The sequence below is a fragment of the Merops nubicus genome, unplaced genomic scaffold (assembly GCF_000691845.1).
Source record: "Merops nubicus isolate BGI_N331 unplaced genomic scaffold, ASM69184v1 scaffold10386, whole genome shotgun sequence".
Classification (NCBI taxonomy): domain Eukaryota; kingdom Metazoa; phylum Chordata; class Aves; order Coraciiformes; family Meropidae; genus Merops; species Merops nubicus.
In genome coordinates this window covers 1-7,584 of record NW_008616940.1, presented here as the reverse complement: position 1 = coordinate 7,584, position 7,584 = coordinate 1, and positions in this window count along the sequence as shown.

Genomic DNA, 7,584 nt, shown 5'->3' with positions numbered 1-7,584 from the left:
TTTAGCTCTGGGCTTTGTCACTGTTGAAAGTGTATCCCACAATTTTATCATAATCCAGTATTTCTAACACCATCCCCCCTCTCCCAAACAAATTAACAGTTGAGGTCCTAAAACTTTATGACTGATTTGAACATATATGTTTTTACACACTCAGGTTTCACTTGCCTTTGATTTTGATTCTTAAAAGATACTGGCTTTGAAGCCCTTCTGAGCTCCAGGAACTTAATTTTGTTTTAATGGGAGTCCAGATTGACTTAATTGCATGATACTTGGCAACGTTAAGAAAAATAGTAAAAATCATGAGACCTTTCATACTTGCCAGAGGTGTACCAGAACCTGTGAGTAATTTTTTATGTGTCTTACTCTCCAGCCCAGTTTTCAGGTGTGGCTGACTATTAACGCTTTCCAGTTAGTGGACTTGAGCTTCAGTCATGAGCACCTTTGTTTTATACTTCTGATATGACACACAGTGCCTGAAAGCTCTGTTTATTATTTAAAGAAGAGGTCATAGAATCATAAAACCATTTTGGTTGGAAAAGACTTCTAACATCACCAAGTCCAGCCATTAACCCCGCTCCACCCAATCCACCTCTAAGCCATATTCCCAAGCACCACATCTACACAGCTTTTAAACACATCCAGGGATCGTGACTCCACCACCTCCCTGGGCAGCACATTCCAATACCTGACAACCCTTTCAGTGAAAAAGTTCTTCCTAATGTCCAGTCCAAACCTCCCCTGTAGCAGCTTCAGGCCATTCCCCTCTTGTTCTATCACTAGTTACTTGTGAGAAGAGACCGGTGCCTACATCTCTACAACCTCCTTTCAGGAAGCTGTAGAGAGCAGTAAAATCCCCCCTCAGCCCCTTCTTCTTCAGACTAAATAGCTCCAGTTCCCTCAGCTGCTCTTCATAAGATTTGTTGTTTAGGCCTGTCACCAGCTTGGCTGACCTTCTTTGGACCTGATCCAGCAACTCAATGTCTTTCTTGTATTGAGATGCCCAAAACTGAACATGATACTTGAGGTGTGGCCTCACCAGTGCTGAGTACAGAGGATCAATCATCTCCCCAGTCCTTCTTGCCACACTATTTCTAATACAAGCCAGGATGCCATTGGCCTTCTTGGCGAGTGAAGAACTGCTTTGTCTTAGCATTTATCCTTATGATGCTATAAGTGTCCGTTCATTTAATGTGGTGTGGTGTGAAAGAGCACATGTGTTTGTGGGTACACATCACTGATAGATGGTTTCTCTTTCCCATACCATGCTACTTGAAAATTAATTCAGAGCCCCAGATATGGGAGAAGACAGAAATGATAGTTAATCATGGACTGGAGAGCTTATGCTGTTTGGATTGTAATAGTATGTGTCAAGAAACAGTTTAATTTTTGGTTAATTTTATTTTTGTGGTTCTGAGTCCACTGGAGTCAATGGGCTTGCTTTTGTTGACTCCAGTAAAACAGGATACAGCCTGTGGAGGCTGACCCACCTCCATCTCAGACAAAATGGTACCATCTTATTGGCATGAGATTTTTTTCTGGAGGATTGAGCATATCCAGGGTCTCTTTCTTATTGCTGTATTGTTATTCCCATTTGCTAGTAAGTCACTAGTAAATTTGGATGCTTCTTTAAATGAAGTGGGGTGAATGATGCCATAGGGACCATTTGGGCTTCATCAGGAGGGGTTAGCAGCAGTGGGGCTGAGGAAGTTGAAAGAAGCTGTGAGTATTTGCATGAATGTGCCTGTGGAAGGGAGCATCACTTGTGAAGAAGTGGGCTCTGAGGTGCTTACTTTCGGTTATAAAAGGCCTGGAAATACCTTATATCATCTTCATTTTGTTGTCTTGAGGGGCAGAACAGGTGCAGGAAATTGTGATGGGACCTAACTTCTATGGATGTGGCCAAGAGGGGTGCTTGTATGTTGATTTTCTTGGCTGTGAGAGCAGATGGCAACAAAAACAATGAATCCAAAAGGTATGTTTATGCTTCGTTTCTGCAAGTATTCTCCAGGAAGCAAGTGCCTTCTTTTCTGTGCTGGTACAGAGCTTGCTGATGCATGCGATAATTCAGTGAGGCTTTATTTAATTTTTCCTGAGTTTTTGTGAATCATTTGAGTTAAGCTTCTTTAATGCTATTGGTTTTTTTAAGCCACCCATGAAGAGGTAAATGAATTTATATCAGTGTGGCTTCTAAAGTAATATTTGCTAATTAAATAGATTAAACACCTCTACTGTTTGCCTGTACCAATTGAACTGGTAGTAGCTATGAGTAGAGATAACTGCTATCACTTTATTTCCTTCTGACAAAAAGTCCTGCTTTAAGAGGTGTTTGGAGCCCGGACTTTTCCTGTTATAAATGAGAGATACTCTTAATATAGCTTAGTTAAACACTTGGTAGGAGCCTAGGGAAGACAAAGCATTTTTTGTAGTTGTGATTCAAGATAGTGTGTTGAGCATGTCAGCCTGTTAACCTATGGACAGGAGAACAAATGAGTCCGACCCTCCAAAGCCCTTTGATTTGCAGACTTGTTAGGTCTACAGAGCTGCAAATAAATCTTTCAGGTCTAGGTACTGAATATCTGTGTAAGATAAACTTGAGTGCTGACTGGTTACAGTTACAAGAAGGTTCTGTGCCTTTCTTGTGAGCAGAAGAGAATTGATTTGACTTTCTATTACCCTGTCTCTCATTAAAGACAAGTAATCTTGGTATATGAGACTTGTCATGGCTTAAGAGAACACTTTTGGTTCCTGTGCTTACAAAAGTGACTGTGTCTTCCCCTCTCTGAGGTGCTCTTCCTCCTTTCCCAGGTGTAAACTCTGCTGCTGCTGTTTGCTTGCCTGAGGCTTTTACATTATCTTATGAATGTTATCTCAGCCTAAAATCCAAACCAAGTTATAAACACAACAGCACAACTGTTGGGTCTTTTGCCTGTGTTGTCTGTTTCTGGAGAAATCACCCTTGTGTTTCACATCTTGTTTAAATTGGTGAGGTGTTCCCATGTCCTATAAGGGTTACTCTGTGCTTGCCTGTAGTATGCTGCTCCTAATCACCTCCATTTATTGCTGAGACATACTTGGTTCATTTTACCTGTGTATGATCTGGAGATGGGGATAGGCGGAGGAAGCATCTTGCTGTCTTAGCCTGGGACAGCAGGCAGCAGTGCAGAGCCATGGTCACCTCTGGCACTGATCTGCTGGGGTGGAATAACCCTGTGAAATCGGAGAGCTGCTAACCATAGCTCTCTTATTAAAACCATTTTTGGGAGTAGCAGTGGCTACTGGCTGAAGGGTCTGGATATGCATGAACACTGCTGCCCAGCAGTGGGGACAGGATGCTTTAATGCCAAGTGAGCTGGTGCCCTGTGCCAGCACTGGAAGGAGGATTTCCCCATGCCAGGCTCTTGACTGGTGCCAGTGTGAGCACAGTGGCTGTGCCCCTCTGGGAGCCCCTTGGTTCCCTTTTGTTTCGGTTCTCCTTCCATACTGACCTCTTCATGGAGCCCAGCTGGAAGTTGGTTGCACCAGCCCTGACTGATACTTGTGAAACAGCCCCTGTGGTGTGTACAAGAGCTGTTTGGGAGCGCGGGTAAGCCCGGGGCGCTGAAATGAGCATGCTTGTTGTTGCAACACCTCCTGTGCTGCGGTGGTTTCAGTTCTTGCACTCCTCCCCACTTTGCTGACAAACGCAGTAGGAATGTGCCAAGCCAAAGTCTCTGAGTTTCTGTTTAAATTTTCATTTTTCTTGACCCTTTGAGTGGGGGGGGGGGAAGAAAAGAGAAGCTAAAGAGATGCACAACATTCTGGGCTCCAAAATAAGGTGATGCTGTGCTGCTGGAGCATTTTCAAAAATGGCCCATGGACATGGAGATTTTCCTGAGAGTTCAGTTAGAGGAAGCTCCTTCTCAGAGAGCAGGTACTCAGCTCCTCCAACTTGTGTCCCTCTAAGATACATGCAGGAGAGCAGTGAGACTGGTAGCTGCTCACAAGAGCTTGGTCTAAGAATATAAGATATGCTGTCAGAGAGGATAGGAAAATTGAAAAGAAATAGTGGCTCCTGATGAGATCTGCTAGGCAGAAAAGAAATACAAACAACATATGTTAGTGGAAGCTATCTTGAAAAAAATGAGTTCAATTCCTATGCTGTGTTCATCTTTCTGGTGATATCTTCCAAAATTATTCTAGTGTTAGCCTAATTTGTTATGAAGCCTTCAGAGTAGTAACATGAAACACTGTGGGTTTTCTTCCTGCCTTACAATTAGCTGATCAATGATAAAAAGTCAAATGAAGACTGGGATTTCAAAATCAGAATGGTCCTTTCGTGCTTGGGAATGTCTTCAGCCATTCCTTCTAACTTAAATATTTGTATTCTGTAACTCAGCTTTAATGTTCTGCTGCCTCAGTCAACACCATCATTGAAGTAATGATATTAAATTAGTCATGATCCTGTACCTTGCAGCAGATTTTGTTCCCCAGTGGGATGCTGTGTCAGCACAGAAAATTGTCTTATAGATTGCAGGGTTGAAGTCTTCTCACTCAATTTCTTCTTACTTCATAAAGTAAATAACATAAGTTGGGATGCTTTCTGAAATTAACAGAAATAGAGAAAGCAAACATGATTATTTTTAGGGTTCCAGCTCCAGAGGGTGAAGGTCAAAAGCCTGGAACTGAGAAAAGTTATTAATTAACAACTAGTTACCGGATTCTTCCCAATTTATGACTTCATGTATCATAACTCTTTCGGTAAAATATCCTTGCTGGTTATAAACATGCTCACTAAGTAATCATACTGTATGTACAGCCAAAAAAACAAAAGCTGAGAACTGAGCAGCTACAAATTAGTAGAGACTGTTCCTGAATGGGGTAGTTCAGAAAAAATATTCAACCAAATAGTTTGTTGAAAGAAAGAATTGCCTGTTTCAATAAAATATAGAGGAAGCCCCATCTGTGCTGGAGAAGGGACAGACCTGCTAGAGTGTGCTACCCATGCCTGGAACGGGGGCTGGCTGCAGTGATGGGGGCTGAAGGGCAGCTCTGCAGTTGAGTTAGAAATCAGCCACATCTTTAGGAACGCTTCTTGCCTCTTCCTAAAAAGTGGTGCCCTCTGTAACTGAGCTCCAGGTTTGGGTGAAGGCTGTGGTCCTATAGCTGGGCTGAACTGACTATGAAATACTCCAGAGGGTCCAGAGGCTGCTGGGCAAAGTAGAGGCCTTCATGGGAAACTTGCAACGATGGTCGCTTTTCTGTGACTTTTCTGAAACCATGCTGTGCAGCTTGAACAGAATATTAAACCTGAAAATGGCTTGGAGAGCATCTGGTTCTCTACCAGCCTTCAGACTTTCACGTTTAGGCACCCCCTAAAATCAGGACATTATGGCTGTTTGTATTTCTCCTACGAGGAGAGGGTGAGAGGCAAGCATGAAAAGTGAGCATGGAGTTGGGAAAGTGAAGACCAAAGAGCTGGACAAGACCTTTTTTCTCCCCAGCAGTTGGAGAATGTTTTTATATAGGGAGGAACATACAGTCCATCTTATTCTGATTTAACCATGTTTCAATAATAAATGCAATTCGAGTTTGAGAGGCTGAAATCAGTGGTAATTAGCTAGTCGCCATATTACTTGTGGGAATTTTGATATTAGACAATCTCCGAGGGATCAGGATCCTGCAGGAAGTGGATTTCCCTATCTACTGATCACCTCTGTGCCGCCCATCCTGGCTATTTGCAGGCACTAATAACCTCATAACTTGCCTGTAAGGCACTGCCTTCACCTTATGGATTAGAAGCTGAAGTGCAGCACAAACTAAATGACTTGCCCAGGGACACCCGGGAAACTGGTGTCTGAATCAAGAACTTCAAAACCAGAATTTCTGAATCATGACTTTGACATCTCTTTGCCAGCTTTGATTTGTTTAAAAGTGGGTCCCTGGGCAGGAGGAAAGAATTAAAAAGCCAAACCTATGTTAACATTGCTTAGTGAGAATCAGCACCTTCAATTCAAGTTTCCTCTGTGCTCTGACTCTTCCTACCTCCCCAGCTGTCAATTACTCTAAAAGCCTTTTCCAGCACGTTTCCTTTGTCACATTCCTCATGAATGTCACAAAGCCGTCTTGCTTGCTGCCTTGTGGTATTTTCTTCATTTTCTTTTTCCTTTTAGTGGTGTTTTTTTCCTTCTGTGTTGTCGGAGGGCAGGCGAAGGGAGGAACCTCAGAGGCAGCCAGCCAAGGGTGTGAGCGGTGAAGGATTAAGTAATGACTTTGCTGACATGGATTCCTGTAACTGCTGCTTGCTGTTCCTGCCCTTCCAGGAACAGCCCATCAGGCGGCAAGTTTTGAAAGTCAAAACAGTCCAGGCCAGTATTCTATTGACCTGTACAGGGCTGCAGGAGAAACCCTGTGCATACATGTGTGTTCTCCAAGGGACCTTATTAATTGAATGTAATAGTATTTAATGATCCAAGTAAAAACTGACTGGCAGCTACAGGAGTCTGAAGCATGTGCTGGAGGGACAGAGGAGCCCACGAAATCAGCTCTGGGGTCTGCAGGATGCTGGTGATATCTGGTAAGGGCTGCCTCACTCATGTCATACCTGCTGAGTAAAGAGTGTGATTTCCTCCTACTTCTTTTTGACTGCATCCACTTGTATTTATTCCAAATCCAGCAGATGGACAATAGGGTTGCAGCTATGGATTTCTTATAATGCTGAAGCAAACCCTCTTCGGGACCTCAGGCCAAGGTCCTGAACAAGTTTTTTTGTCTCAGTCTTCAACGGCAACTTCTCTCCTCGCAGCTCTCAAGTAGATGTCCCCTGAGACAGGGACTAGCCAGCCAAAGCCCCTCCCACAGTCAACGAGGACAAGGTTCTTGAATGTCTGAGGAGCCTTAACATTCACAAGTCCATGGGGCCTGATGAGATGCACCCTAGAGTACTGAAGAAGTTGGCTGGTGTGGTTGCCAAGACACTGTTGATAATATTTGAAAAGTCCTGGCAGTCAGGCGAAGTCCTTAGTGACTGGAAGAAAGGAAACATCACCCCCATTTTTAAAAAGGGTAAAAAGGAAGACCCTGGGAACTACTGCCCTGTCAGCCTCACCTCTGTGCCTGGGAAGATCATGGAACAGATTCTCCTAGAAGAAATGCTAAGACCCATGGAGGACAGGAAGGTAATTCAGGAAAGTCGGCATGGCTTTACTAGGGGCAAGTCCTGCCTGACCAATCTGGTGGCTTTCTATAGTAAAGCAACTGCACTGGTGGACAAGGGAAGAGCTGTGGGCTTCATCTATCTTGACTTTGCCAAGGCCTTTGACACTGTCCCCCATAGCACCCTCCTTTCTAAGTTGGAGAGATATGGGTTCAATGGGTGAACTGTTCAGTGGATAAGAAACTGGCTGGATGGTCACACCCAGAGAATTGTGGTCAATGGCTCGACATCTAGCTGGGCAAAAGTGGCAAGTGGTGTCCCTGAAGGGTCCATACTGGGACCAGTGTTGTTTAACATCTTCATCAGTGACACACAGTGGCATCAAATGCACCCTCTGCAAGGCTGATGAGGATACTAAACTGGGGGGTGCAGTTGCCATGCCAGAGGGACGG